This window comes from Mesoplodon densirostris, chromosome 15, assembly GCF_025265405.1.
Source record: "Mesoplodon densirostris isolate mMesDen1 chromosome 15, mMesDen1 primary haplotype, whole genome shotgun sequence".
Taxonomy (NCBI): domain Eukaryota; kingdom Metazoa; phylum Chordata; class Mammalia; order Artiodactyla; family Ziphiidae; genus Mesoplodon; species Mesoplodon densirostris.
The window spans coordinates 66,261,411-66,276,992 of record NC_082675.1 but is presented as its reverse complement, the minus strand read 5'-3'; the positions used below and the strand labels follow the sequence as shown (position 1 = coordinate 66,276,992).

At 42.3% G+C, this 15,582-nt stretch overlaps 1 protein-coding gene across 2 annotated transcripts in view; it reads left to right on the top strand.

The window, feature by feature from the left end:
* Positions 1-515: 515 nt before the first annotated feature.
* DYM (dymeclin) overlaps positions 516-15,582 on the top strand; it is a 381,878-nt gene continuing 366,811 nt past the window's right edge. Inside the window, exons 1-2 of one of the 2 annotated variants that reach the window (XM_060118524.1) lie at positions 516-797; positions 13,643-13,956. The gene's annotated coding sequence lies outside the window, so the exon portion shown is untranslated. The remainder of the gene's footprint in view (positions 798-13,642; positions 13,957-15,582) is intronic. The other variant, XM_060118525.1, reaches the window with a different exon arrangement.

Here is a 15,582-nt window from a genome sequence, read left to right as displayed (position 1 = left end):
TAATAGTCTTGTATGGTTAGTATCATCATGATCCCGTATATGTATTTTAGATGAGGAAACTGGCTGGAGAGGTGAAATAAGGACCCAAGGACGTCAATCTGGTAACCTCAGTTCATTTGACTTCAAATTCCATACTTTTGCCACTGCACCACATTGACACTCTTTCCTGTTGGACCTGTCCTTTCTGACAGTATTGCAGGCAATTCTAGATCTGCTATTCTGCCTCCATCAAACTTTATTTTCCTATTTCCCAATTCTTTAGAGTCCTACAAGGAACTGCTTGACTTTGGGGTGATTATTGTGTTGGAATGAACAGGAGCCTTAATGAAGTTAAGTTACCAGAACAAGTGCTGTAGGGTAAGCCAGGACTGCAGCACGAAGGTAAGAAGGTTTAGCAGCTTCTCAGTTTTGCCAAGCGGATTTGCGGTTGCCCTGTAGGCGCAGGAGAGTGGAGACACGCTGAACGCCGGAAGCACTGCATTTCCCAGAAGTCCGCGCGCCGCGCGCCACGTGACCGCTGGCTAGAGCGCGCCGGGGCTTTCGGTACCCCGGGCGTTCTCCGTAGCTTCCCTCCTCTCTCCCCGCCCCTGGCCCTCCGCACTGACGCTGTCCGGGCGGGAGCCGAGCCAGAGTCGGAGTCGGAGTCGGAGCCGGAGCAGCAGAGACGTGGAAACATGGAGGCCTGAGCCGGTGTGCGCCAACCCGGCTGCGGCGGCGACCGCGGCTTGTTCTGTCCCCTCTGCCACCCGTTCGTCCGTCCGTGAGCTGGAAGCGGATCTCCCCGCCGGCTGAGACAGGTGGGCTGTGGCGCCGCCCCTGGCAGCGCGGCCCTGGGAGCCGGGCGGGGCCCCCGCCCCTTGTCAGAGCGGGTTTGGGGACACCCTCCCCTCCCCCGGGCAGAAGGGTCCCTTCTGCCCGCGGGGGACGGGGCCGCGAGAGCTGCCCCCCACTTCCAGGATTCAGTGGCACTTAGAGCCGGGAAGTGAGGGGGTGTGCTAATCAAGAGAGTGAGAGGGGCCTCAGTCCGAGTCTGGTGTTAGGAGTTGGTCGGGGCGGGGGATACCGAAGAGCAAGTCGATGCTTCGGAAGATGGGGTTGATGTGACAAGTGGGCGTGTGATGGGCAAGGTGAGCAATAATATTGATTGTTTTTTTGACATACAAATTTTTATTGAGATGTAATTGACATACCATAAAATTCACCCTTTAAAAGTACAGTTAAAGTATAACGCAGTGGTTTTTTCTTTTTTTTTAACTCAGTGTTTTCTAAAAGCATATTCACAGGGTTGTGCAACTGTCTAATTTAAGAACATCTTTATCACCCAAAAAAGAAAACTATACCCATTAGAAGTCACGCCTTATTCTCCACTCCCTGGCAACTAGCGATTGTGTTTTAACTGAAAGGTGAGAGGGTGGGAAGTTAGCTTGGGTGTTTGTGAACAGTAGTGAGTTAATAAAGCTGATAGGATGAAAATACTGAAATAGAGAGAAGGGATGGGATGATTGTAATAGGGCCAGCAAAGGGGTACACAGGATAGACTCGCTGGGGGGGGGCAGATTGAGCGGGATTCTTGAAAGCTGGAGGGAGAGATGTGTAGAGAGAAGGTGCTGAAAGATATGAAAACACCGGGGTGTGTGTGGAGGCGGTGGAGAGGAGTGTACCCTTTCAGACGGACCCTGGCTTTGGGCGGATGAATTGAGGGCTCAAGAGAGGAGCTGGAGGTGGAAGGGAAGGGGATCTATAGTAATAGGTGAATGGTTGCTGCTGAGCATGGAAGTTATGAATAATGTAGATTTCTTGAATGGTTATCCTGCTTTGTATTGTTTATCTTAGATAATCTTCTCTGCAACTCAGAGACAGACTGGGCAAGTATAACTATTCCCATTCTGCAGATGAAGAATCAACCTTTTAGCTGTTAGGTGACTTCCTGAAACTCATTAGGTTAGTAAATAGGGCAGAATGAGTGGGAATGAAAGAATTGATGCACGTGGATTAAGTGGCAGAAAATTGAGATGGGTCAATGTTACAGGAAGGAGTTTCAACTATTAAATATATTAAGAAATCTATATTATTATGATAGTAGGTTGAGGACTTTGTTTTTGTAACTTTTAAATTTGGAAAAGTTCAACCCGGGATAATGTAATATACCCCCGCGTACCCATTACCCAGCTCTAACAATCAGTAACTCAGGCTAATTTAGTTTCATCTATGGCCCTATCTATTTCTATTCCCAACTCCATTTCATTTGTAAATATTTGGGTATATGTCTCTGGAAGATTGAGTCACTCTCTTTTTAATATACCCACAATATGATTGTCACACCTAAAAAATTAATAATAAGCTCTTAATATCTAGAAGGACTTATTTTTTAAAATGTGGTATCCATTTGATATTGAAGAAGCAGTGCAAACATTTTGACGTTTGACTTCCTGAAAAATATAGTTTGTTTCCTGATTTTTCCAGTCAATCCTGTTCTCCTGACTGTTCCATTTTCTTGGTTAATATGGTTCATCCCTCTATAGAATGCTTGAAGAATTGTCACTTTGGCTGGCTCTTTAATGGTTGGAGTTTTGTGAGGGCAGGAGAAAAATAGAAGTGAAATATACCACAAAATGCACAAATAACATATCTCATACTGCTCTAAGTTTTTGGGCAATTTGATTATGTTTCTCTCCTCCAGATGATTTCACATATTGTTAGAAGTTGTTTAATGTGTGTGTATTACTTTTCTATGACTACTGCAACAAATCACAAATTTAATGGCTTAAAACAATACAAACTTATTCTTTTAAAATTCTGTATTTTAGAAGTCCAAAATGGGTCTAAAATCAGTGTGTCAAGCCTGTGCTCCTTTTGGGAAGTTTCCAGGGGAGAATCTGTTTCCTTGCCTCTTCCAGCTTTTAGGGGCCGCCACATTCCTTGGCTTGTGACCCCCTTCCTCCATCTTCAAAACCAGCAGCATTGCATCTCTCTGGCTGTTCTGTAGTCCATCTGACCACAGCTGGGAAAGGTTCTCCACTTTTAAGGACCCATGTGATTAGATCAGGCACACCTGGGTAATTCAGGGTAATTTCCCTCAACTTAAGGTCCTTAACTTAATTACATCTGCAAAGTCCCTTTTGCTATGTAAAATAACCGAATCACAGGTTCCATAGATTAGGATGTGGACATCTTTGGGAATTGTTATTCTGCCTGTCACAGTATGTTTTGTTGAGACTTAAAAAAATCAGTGATTTTGTTTGCTGCTGCAAATGCAGTGTGTCCTCTTTCACTTTGTAGATAATGGGAATAGTTAGTGCTGGAGAGGACTGTTCCATTTTCCTTTTAGTGACTGTACACAAATATGTGGGAAATACCTGTGACATTTGTAGGATAGGCTTTGGTAGAATGAGACATTTAAAAGTGTAAATATAAAAACAAGGTAATAACATGTAAAGTTTTTCTGTATTTTGTTTCGGTCTTTTTCATATTCATGTTTTTTAAGTATTGTTTACTTGTAATCAGAGTGTATATAATGCTCAGCTGCTACTTGAAGTCACAGGACACTCTGGCAATGACGATTCCCATGCCCAGAGTGAGAGGGCAGGGGCTCTCTGTCCCAGTGGGTGATGGAGCCACCTCCAATTCAACAGGAAGACTCAGAGGAAGAAAAAATTTTCAGGAGGAATGAGCTACTGTGAGAGTTGGGCTTGAATTCTCGTCTAGAATTTTCCTTATGTGACTCAGCTGGGCGAGGTTGAGTGCTGTGGGCCTGAAAAGCAGAGGGGCAAGATGGCTGTTCCTGCCCTTCCTCTCCCAGGATGGGGGAGAAGACTCTGAATCTTAGAGGTGGATTTCAGGAAGTCCTGTAGTTGGTATCCTTCTTCCTGAGGGGGTTCCACTTTCCAGCTTAGCTCTCAAGGTCTTGACTGCCTTGGAGCGTGAAGGTCTGGTCTCTCTGATGGTGGTGTGTTTTAGCTTACCGCTTCCAGTAAACATAATGGGAATTGTTATATATCTGTGCCTATTTTTAAGCTTATTTTCCCTACTAAGATTCTTAGTTGAGCTTAATGCTTTGAACTTCTTAAAAACTGCTTGCAGTTTTAAGTTATACTCATGTATGTCTACTTGTAGACAAAGCAATCTAATAGGGCTAAGAACAACTTTACAGATAGCTCTTATTTACTGAAAGCTGTTTTTTTTTATTTATTAAGAAAGTTTGGTCAGTACTTTTTGATGTCTTCTCTAGTTTTTGTTACATTCTTTAAAAATGCAGACACCAGGTGAGGGGTCGGGGGTGGGTGAAATGGGTGAAGGTGGTCAAAAGGTGCAAACTTCCAGTTATAAAATAAATAGGTCCTGGAATGTAATGTGCAACGTGGTGACTATAGTTAATAATACTGTGTTATATGTTTGAAAGTTGCTAAGAAGAGATCTTAAATGTCCTCGTCACAAGAAAATAAATTAACTGTGTGTGGTGCTGGATGTTAACTAGACTGATTGTGGCAATCATTTTGCAATACAGTATATACGTATATTGAATCATTGTGTTGTACACCTGAAATTAATATGTTACATGTGAATTATATCTCAATTAAAAAATGCAGACACCAAAAGTGGCTGTAACTCTCCAATAAGGATATTGGAAGAATTAACAACAATTTTTTTGTATGTCATATGACAGATAATAAGTTTCTTTTTTAGATTGAGTCAATCACTGAATCTTTTTTTAAAATATTTATTTATTTATTTATTTGACTGTGCCAGGTCCTAGTTGCGGCACTTGGGATCTTTGTTGTGGCATGTGGGATCTTCAGTTGCGGCATGCAGGCTCTTAGTTGTGGCATGCATGTGGGATCTAGTTCCCTGACCAGGGATCGAACCCAGGCGCCCTGCATTGGGAGCATGGAGTCTTAACCACTGGACCACCAGGGAAGTCCTGAAGTCAGTCACTGAATCTTGACAATTATTCCTTCAAAATACCTTTTGCAACCCTCCACCTTACAATACTTTCAAAGCCTCCTGTGTCAGTTAAGATGAGGTTTGTCTCTGAGTAACATACAATTGCTAGCTTGAACATGTTACTATTTGTTTCTCATGTAAGAGGAGTCCAGAGGTAGACAATTCAGGGCTGGTATGGAGGCTCTGCTCTCATCAGGGACCCAGCCTCCTTTCCAGCTTCTTACTCTGTCATCTCTAGGATATGGCCCTTGATTTCTGGGTCCATATAGTAATGTATGGCATGTAGTCAGATAAATGGTCTGGCACCCATAAGACAGTTCTGGACTAGACTTAGGTATTTTGAAATCATCAGTGTATTGGGGAAGAGTTCACTGGTCTAGAAGGCTGAGTGATGTATGCAATTTTATAGTTACAGTGGGCAAAGTAGAAGACAGGCCCTTTAGTAAGTGTCCCTATCAGGCATCAGCTCGCTTTCTGGCTTTTTTTGCTCACCTCCCCACTCTAGCCATGTTGAGCTTTTTTCAGTTCCTTGGATGGGCCCTGCCTGTTTTTCCTAATCCTAGGCCTACACACATGCTTTTCTCTCTCTTACTTTGAAAAGTTTCTTAACCCCACACCCAACCAGGCCAGTCCTTCAGGTCTTAGCTTTTTTTTTTTTTTTTTTTTTTAATATTTATTTATTTGGTTGTGCCGGGTCTTAGTTGCAACAGGCGGCCTCCTTAATTGCAGCACGCTGGCTCCTTAGTTGTGGCATGTGAACTCTTGGTTGCAGCATGCATGTGGGATCTAGTTCCTTGACCAGGGATCGAACCCGGGCCCCCTGCATTGGGAGCACAGAGTCTTACCCACTGTACCACCAGGGAAGTCCTAGGTCTTAGCTTTTATGGCATGACCTCTGGGAAGCTTTCACTGAGTCTTGAATAGTTGCCATATTATAATTTCATGTTGCTTTATTTGTGTCTCAACTGTAAATAAATTCTATGCATCACAATTTTAACCTTGGGTCTTGGTATTGTGCTGGCCACATAGTGGGCACTCAGGAAATATTGACGGAGTCGTTGTGCTTACATAACCAGTGTGATGGAGCTTGGGTATTGCTAGTTTGTGTTTTCAGCCCTGCACTATTCTTTGATATTTGCACATTGAGTTATATGAATCAGTGATTGTGAAATAGTAAAGCACATTCTCTCCAATGTATTTAAAAGTTAATATTTCTACTTAAAGTAATACTTGCAAATTGTTAGAAAATATAATAATTTATAATAATGTTATAAAAGATCAGCAGTACCCTGCCTTACCTATCCTTTTTAGTCTGGTTCCCAGAGATAACTGCTTTTAACTGTGTTTATACGTAATATGTCTAAATGGCTATTTTGTGATTTATCAATTTTAGGTAATACCTGTTGATGCCTGTTGTGGTAGATGAGGTCCTCTTCCTCCTCCTCCCCCTCTTCCGGCCCTTTTAGTATAGATACTTAAGAATTCTTGATTAATTCAGTGTTTACATTATCCTGACTGCATAAATATCACTGCTGAGCTGAGTTTACCTTGTTTCCCCACCCCCAGCCCTATTTGCTTTATTTTTCTGTGAACATATTACTGATTTTTACCAAATACTTTGGAAGACCTGGGGGATTGGGACCCAGGAAACTGATGCAAGATGTTACTCTGGCTACTGCTGTTGCCATGACAGTGAGTTGTTTTTCATCCCCTCCCAGAGGCTTCATTGTCTTTGTTAATGAAGGTGAAGTACAGTCTCACAGCTTCACAGTTCCCGACTTGACAGTGTCTTAACTTAATGCTCCTCTGTTTTGTTCGTGCTTTCTGTTTGGAACTCCTGTTATTAATCTATTAAGACCTTCTAAATGGGTCTTATTTTCTGTCTCCTGTTTTCTATGTGTCTTCCTGTTCTTGATTATGGGTGTTTCCTTGACCTTGTCGTCTCTCCTGCCTATTGAATTTTTAAATCAGTTTTTAGTTTTAAGTATCTTTTATTTATTTATTTATTTTTTTTACGGTACGCGGGCCTCTCACTGTTGTGGCCTCTCCCATTACGGAGCACAGGCTCCGGACGCGCAGGCTCAGCAGCCATGGCTCACGGGCCCTGCCGTTCCGCGGCATGTGGGATCCTCCCAGACCGGGGCACGAACCCATGTTCCCTGCATTGACAGGCGGACTCTCAACCACTGCGCCACCAGGGAAGCCCTCTTTTCTTGTTCTTTGATTATTTCCTTGACATCTTGTTCTTGGTTCATGGGAACAATGTGGTATAGTGGTTAAGAACATGGTTTCTGCACCCAGACTGCCTTAGCCTGAAACCTGGTCTGTCACTTTCTAACTCTATAGTCTTGGTCTTGGGCAAGTTGCTTAACCTTTCTTTGTCTCAGTTTATTCTTCTAGGCCAAGGGTTGGCAGACATTTTGTGTAAAGGGCCAGATCGTAAGAATTAGGCTTTGTGGGCCCAGAGGCAAAATGAAGAATATTTTGTATGTACTTGCAAAACAAGGGAGAAAAAGTTTCCTCAAGTTTTTTTTTTTTTTTTTTTTTTGCGGTACGTGGGCCTCTCACTGTTGTGGCCTCTCCTGTTGTGGAGCACAGGCTCCGGACGCGCAGGCTCAGAGGCCATGGCTCACGGGCCTAGCCACTCCGCGGCATGTGGGATCTTCCCGGACCGGGGCATGAACCCGTGTCCCCTGCATCAGCAGGCAGACTCTCAACCACTGCGCCACCAGGGAAGCCCTTACTCAAGTTTTTTAATCGATGAAATTAAAAATACAATACTAATAATGGTTGAGAACTCTTTTTTTGGTAATATAGGTTTGTTGATGAGAGGAATGAAATCTGTTTTGGGGGAGAAGGGATAACATTTTACTTAATTGGAGTTTAAAGTTACTGTTTCCTATCATCAAAATTGATCATAAATGTTCCTGTTCAATGCTGATTTGTAATGAGATTTAATGTATTTCACCTTTGAATATATCTTTTTACATAGATAAGTATTGCCAAATACTGATATCAATCTATGAACATTTTTTTTTTTTTTTTGGCTGAACTGTGCGGCTTGTGAGATCTTAGTTCCCTGACCAAGGATTGAACCCGTGTCCACTGCAGTGAAAGCCCGAGTCTTAACCACTGGACCACCAGGAAATTCCCCCAGTGGTTTTAATAGAGCGTATTTATTGCTTGGAAGGCATCTATAGAATTATGTTAGATTCATTTCTCATATTTACCCTTTAGCAAATCATTCCGTTACCGACTAATCACTTCCAATTGAGGACTACGTGGAACTCCTTGTTGCACAGTTAAATGGTTTTTGAAATGTGGAAAGTACTTTTGTACTTGCACTGAGGTCTGAAAAATGCTGTTGGAACTGTAGTTTGACTTTGGAAAATATACCTACTGCATACATGTGTGGGAGTGGAGGTCTCGAGTCTTATTTTGAGTTTTGACAGCATCAAAAGTGTATAAAGGGACTTCCCTGGGGGTGCAGTGGTTGAGAGTCCGCCTGCTGATGCAGGGGACACGGGTTCGTGCCCCGGTCCGGGAAGATCCCACATGCTGCGGAGCGGCTGGGCCCATGAGCCGTGGCTGCTGGGCCCGCGTGTCCGGAGCCTGTGCTCCACAGTGGGAGAGGCCACAACAGTGAGAGGCCCGCGTACCACAAAAAAAAAAAAAAAAAAAAGTGTATAAAGCAGCTTGACATTACCTATGATTCAAACAATGTCAGTTGTCCTTGAAATGACTTTACCTCAGTATAGGTTTTACAGATTTTTAAGTGCTGTTGGCCTTCTAATTTTAGGTTGAATTCATTGAGAAATATTATCAAATCTGCAGCAAAAACTAATTTCCAAAGCCATTCAGTGTCCAGTAACAGTGGTTGAGGGGATTCTTCTTGTTCAGAACAATTTCAGTCTCAACCCTGAGCTTGAAAACTTTAAATAAAACTACACCATTGCTGAGCCATTGTCTTGTTGTGTGGTAGAACATATCAGGATGTTCAGTTTTTATTTCTGAGAAAACTTTTATGGAACTGATAGTTAAGTTCATGAGAGTGGATGAAGTTGGCTGTTGATACCGCTGGTTCAATAACACATCATAGATTCCAATATTTTTATGCGGAGTACCTACTGATAGACAGTGTAATGAACACGGTAGGCTGTAAACGCCTTGCATTGAAGAAATATTCATGTAATCTACTTAAAAACAGAAAGAATACATCCACATGTTAACATAAAGAACATATTTTTGTAAAAAAGTATGTTTTGCAAAGTAAAAGAACATTTTGTAAACACCTTGCATTTTCACAAGGTTTGTAAGCTTGTCCAGCTAAGCTTTTTCCTGCTCCACACATGTTTACTACCATCTGTCGTTATTCATCTTAGCAGATGCCACTTCAGGTTGTACTGAATGAGTATTTTCTCAACCAATTTGGAAAACATTCATGGCTGTAATTGTTCCTTACAGGCTGTTCTTGGAGCAGTTATTTTCACTGAGAGACAGGTCTTAAGGATGTTTTATTTTCTCTGGACACATTGCTTTGTCTGCTGTAATCAAACACAATTTAAATCATGATTGGTGGGCTTCCCTGGTGGCACAGTGGTTGAGAATCCGCCTGCCGATGCAGGGGACACGGGTTCGTGCCCCGGTCCGGGAAGATCCCACATGCCACAGGGCGGCTGGGCCCGTGAGCCATGGCCGCTGAGCCTGCGCATCCGGAGCCTGCGCTCCGCAACAGGAGAGGCCACAACAGTGAGAGGCCCGCATACCGCAAAAAAAAAAAAATCATGATTGGTAAATGACTTTCCTTGCTTGGTTAACAAATGAGCCATTCAGAATCTTACTCTGGTTGTAGCCTCATTTTCATTTTTTATTTTTGGGAAGACATTTTGATTGTGATTAAATGCCTTGTTTTAAATTTTCTAATTTTCCTGATTGTTGCTCTGATGAGTTGGGAGTGAGTGCTGTGTGGTAGGGCATGTCATGTTATTACCTTAGTTGGTAATGTCTGCCTATCTTGTATTCTTCTGACATAGCTACGATGATATTACATGATAAACATAATACTTCGACATCTAATTAGATTAAAAAAATGTACACTCCACTGTGACTTAAAAGTGTGACATCAGAGTCTACTTTGTTCTTTTTTTTTTTTGGCCGCGCCTTGGGGCTTGCGGGATCTTAGTTCCCCGACCAGGGATCGAACCCAGGCCCCAGCAGTGGAACCACAGAGTCCTAACCACTGGACCACCAGGGAAATTTCCCTTTGTGCTTGTTTTGATATGAGAGATATTTACTGGTAATTAAAAATGTCAAAGTATGGCAATATGACTGACACTTGAAATGCTGTCATTGTCACGTGTCCCTGAGATTTGTAGTGCACTGAGCAGCAGTATAAAGGGATGAACGCACCACATATAGTCTCTGTTGTAACTACTCAGCTCTGCTGTTGTATCACGAAAGCAGCTTTAGTGTGTAAATAAATAACCATGGCTGTGTTCTAATAAAACTTGTAGACACTGAAGTTTTAATTTCATATGATTTCCACGTGTCACAAAATACTGATTTTTCTTGACCAGTTAAAAATGTAAAAACATTCTTCATGCAGCAGGCTTGATTTAGCCCTTGGGTCATAGCTGCTAACCCGGTGCGGATTAAACGACCCAATATGTGTCAAGCACTTTGAACAGGACCCAGGGACATAGTAGGCTGTCTAAATGTTTGCAGTTGTTATTATTATTTTTTTTATTATCTCCCTGAGGATATTAGTTTATAATTTTTTTTCTTAGAATCACCTGTTTTCTGATTAATTTCTTTGGTTTCTTTTGGTTTCTTTATTTCACATCGGAGGTTTTCCTCACAAGTCTAATCGTTTTTGGTGGACCACTCTTAAGATTGAGACTCCCAGTATTGCTTGAAAGCTCTGCGTGTGAGTGGATTTTGCTGAGTGGTGGGCATTGCTATAGGTGGCAAGCCAGCTTTTTTTTTTTTTTTTTTTTTTTGCGGTACGCGGGCCTTTCACTGCTGTGGCCTCTCCCGTTGCGGAGCACAGGATCCGGACCCACAGGCCCAGTGGCCATGGCTCACGGGCCCAGTCCCGGACCGGGGCACAAACCCACGTCCCCTGCATCGGCAGGCGGACTCCCAACCACTGCGCCACCAGGGAAGCCCAAGCCAGCTTTTTAAATGGGGGGAATCCCAAATGTCTGTATCTTTTCCATGGTTCCCCCTTCATTTTCTCTTGGGAAGAACCCTCCAGTCTCCTGCTTTGGAGGCTGGGAAACCCACTGTGTATCTGTGCAGCAGGCAGACTTCAACTTTATTCCCGTTTTTTTTTGTGTGTGGTACGCGGGCCTGTCTCTGCTGTGGCCTCTCCCGTTGCGGAGCACAGGCTCCGGACGCGCAGGCTCAGCGGCCATGGCTCACGGGCCCAGCCGTTCCGCGGCATGTGGGATCTTCCCAGACCGGGGCACGAGCCCGTGTCCCCTGCATCGGCAGGCGGACTGTCAACCACTGCGCCACCAGGGAAGCCCATTCCCCTGTTTTTATCCTCTGCCTCATTACTCTCTCCAACCTTGGCTTCGGAGTCCAGGGTCTCTTCATTCAGATTTCTTCAGAGTGCACATACGTGGTTTCCTACTCGGGTGGAAAGACTCACAGACTTGAGCCCCCTGCCTTGCCCAGTCATTCATGGTGCTTTTCTCCAGTTCTTTCACCTTCCCAGGGTTCCATGGGGTGGATTGGCTTGCTTCTTGTTAGGGTCTCCTTTGGCAGGCAGGTATGTTGGGGGCATCCTCAGCTCCGCCAGTTCAGTTACTAGCACTCTGTCACCTTTCCATCTTTCACACCTCCTCTGATCTTATACTTGTGGGCTTACATCTTTTTATTTTCATTGCTTTCATTTCACTGCTATGGAATACCCAACTGTACTTACTTAATATAGCACTTGGAACATAGTGACCTGTTAGAGAATGTTCCATTACTTGGACTAATGGCACCTGTGGTGTTTTAACACGTCCTTTGGCCAGTGATCACTGCCCACTATTTCTCTGGACTCCTGTTTCAATGATGAGGTTTCACTTTAAAGTTTGTTGAGTACAGATGTGTGTGTGTGTATGTTTGTGTGTGTACACACACACATATATACATTCAGGCGATTCTGGAATATAGTTTGTGATTTATGGAGTCTCAACTTAAGTTAGGACAAAGTGCACTAGGGTGTTATTTGTATATTTTGACGGTGTTAAGACAGAATTTGGTTATCATGGATTTTCAGATCCACTTATGTTTACTTTCCAGCTAAGATACATTAAATCAGGAGACAGTGAATCAGTACATATAGAAGAGGAAGGAGATTTATTTTACGTATATATCAGATATTTCACAAATTAAATACAAAATATTGAGCATATCTTGTTCATAGTGTTCTTTTCACTCATGATAGTAAAATCGACTTGGAATAATTGATCTGAAGTGTTAAATAGCAGTATAAGTCAGACAGCAAAACAAAGCGTTATCAGAAGGGTAGTTAAATTCTAAATGAATGGTGAAGATAATGAGTGCTCTAGGACTGTAGAGAAAAAAGAGCGCTCACACGATGCTTAGTGAGTAGGGTTTCAGGTGCTGTGGGACAGGTGTGTGGCGGGGGGCAGGTGTGAACAGGAGCAGAGGGGTGGGAGAGCATGCTAGGGGTTGAGGACGTGGCTTGCCTTACGTTGTTCTGGTACTTATTTGCAAATTGAGGTTCACACACAATTTGTATCAAAATCACTGCGAATGCTTTTTAGAAAATGCAGATGCCTGGGCTCTGGCCTGACATTCTGAATCTTTGAGGCGTAAGCATTCGCATTTTTATCCACATGCTCCACAGGTGTTTTTTATGTACCTTGAAGTTTGAGAACTACTGGTTTAGAGGACAGTTGGAAATAAAATTGGAAAGCGAGCTTTCAGACTGTGGAGGGTCTTGAATGTCAGTATTTGGCTTTTCATGTAATGAAGAATCATTGAATATTTTTGAGCTGGTGAAGTAAAATGATGGAAGTGGTAACTTCACAAATATTAAAAATAGATTATATTTGACCTTTTATTTGGCTAAACATGCCCTGTGCCAGGTCCTTTACTGAGTGCTTTGCATGTGTCATCTTGCTTCATCCTCAGAAAATCTTTATGAGTTGTAAGTAGTGTTGTTTTTCTCATTATGCAGTAGGGTTTGATAAGTGGTAAATGGAGATTCAGGCTGAGTCTACACAGACTTAGCAGGGTCTGTCTCATACTAGAACCTTTGGTATGTATGTATGTATGTATGTATGTATATATTTATGTTTTTGGCTGCGCTGGGTCTTCGTTGCTGTGTGCGGGCTTTATCTAGTTGTGGCGAGCAGGGGCTACTCTTCGTTGAGGTGCGCGGGCTTCTCATTGTGGAGGCTTCTCTTGTGGAGCTCGGGCTCTAGGCACGTGGGCTTCAGTAGTTGTGGCACACAGGCTCAGTAGTTGTGGCTCGTGGGCTCTAGAGCGCAGGCTCAGTAGTTGTGGCGCACGGGCTTAGTTGCTGCGCAGCATGTGGGATCTTCCCGGACCAGGGCTCGAACCCGTGTCCCCTGCATCGGCAGGCGGATTCTTAACCACTGTGCCACCAAGGAAGCCCAGAACCTTTGGTCTTAATTTTGATGCTGGACTGAATTTCCTTTTTTTTTTTTTTTTTAAGGATTAATGTAGTAGTGGAGCGTGCAGGGTGAATCGAATTGGAGAGATTGGGAGCAAAGAAATCAGGATACCGTTGCACTGAATCATGTGAGATTGTAGAAGCCTGGTCCAGCATGGAAGCAGCGGGAAGATAAAGAGATGGGCTTAAAAGTTGATATGTAGAATTGTGGGTATTGTAGAAGAACCCACAGGACTTGTTGATGTCATTGGAGAGTCACCCTAGTAAAGTGGTAAAGACCAGGGACTCTGGAATTAGATTGCCTGGGTTCAAATCCTGACTTTTCCACTTATTATCTCTGGGACCTCATGAATTTGGTAAGTTACTTAACCTGTCTGTGCCTTAGTTTCCTCATCTGTAAAATGAGAAAACTGTGCCTACTTCTCAGAGTCGTTAAGGGGGACTAAATGAATCAGTGAGTTTAAAGCCTTTAGACTGTGTAAATAAATCTGCTAATAGCACTGTTGCATATGTGGTTCTTCTGCCTCAGATGCTCCTGTGTATTTCCATGGATTCTTGTAATAACTCCATTGTAATACTTACCAAATGTGTTATAATAATTTATTGACATGTTTGTGTCTCCAGGATTTGAGTCCATTTATGGCAGGGACCTGGTTTTATTCATTTTTGCATTTCCGGTAGCCATCATAACACCTACATTTATAGTAAGTGTATAATAGGCTTGTGTGGAATGTATGCTTGGGTATGTGAGTGAGGTAACTTGACCCAAGAATGCTGATGACGTTGATAGGAATAGTGACTTTTGGAAGGGTTGCTTGTTTTGGGGGACAAATATTAAATTCTATTTTAAAATTTATGATGATAATACGACATCAGTTGTTATGTTCAATATGTAGAGATTTATGCTTAGATTTTTGACTGAGTAGTCAAGACAAAATATTAATTCTGGGGTCACTCACAGAGAGTTTAAAGCACAAGCCAGAAGTACATTCAGAGCCTTCCTGAAGGAGAGCAGGTAAAGAGAACAATCCATTTATTTAAGATATTTTTTTTAACTGTAAATTGCAACATCTTTCTGGTTTAAAAAAAAGTCAAGCAGTACAGAAGGACATAAAGTGAAAAGTCCCTTCCCTCCAGATTTCCATTCCCATTCTTCAGAGGGAACCAGTCTTGGATCGTTGCTTATGTTTCCTTCCAGAAATTATCTAGGCGTATATAAGAATTTACATGTTTATTTAAACTAATGGGATTTTACTATATGAGCTGTTCTGTGTCTTTGTGTTTGTTTTTACTTGCGGTATTTGGGATATCTTTACATATTAACACATAAGATCTACCTCATTCTTTTCAGTGGCTACATTGTATTCCATTATATGCTTATTCCATACTGTAGTTAATCTCCAGATGATGGTCATTTAGGTTATTTTGTGTATTTGCTATTCCAAATAGTGATTAACATCTGTATGTATAGAACTTGTCAACTTGTATGAGTTTACCTGTGAGATGAATTTCTAAAACCAAAATTGTTGGCACACTTAACATTTTGACAGGTGTTGCCAAATACCTACACACTAATGGTGGGGATGCCTGTTTCCTTATTACTCTCACAACTGCTATTAAGGTTTTTCTTAACCTTTGCTAATCATATTGGTAAAAATCATACCTTACTGTTTTAATTAGCATATTTTATTCCTCATTTATACTGAAGATCTTTTCATATATTTATTAGCTATGGGACCTTGGCTATTTCAATAAGTATTTTTTTGAGTAATATCTCTTCAGCAGTGTGTTGTAGGTTACTTAGTCATAAGGAGGAATAATCTACCTTGGGAGATATGTCATATATACGACAAAAACATAACATTTAAAGGTAGTTTTTACATAATGCAAACTTTAGGTGAGTGGTGGGAAGGTGAGAGGGAAGACTGGTTTTGGGAGGGAGGGTGGAATCAGTTTTACACACGTTAAGATTGAATTATTCA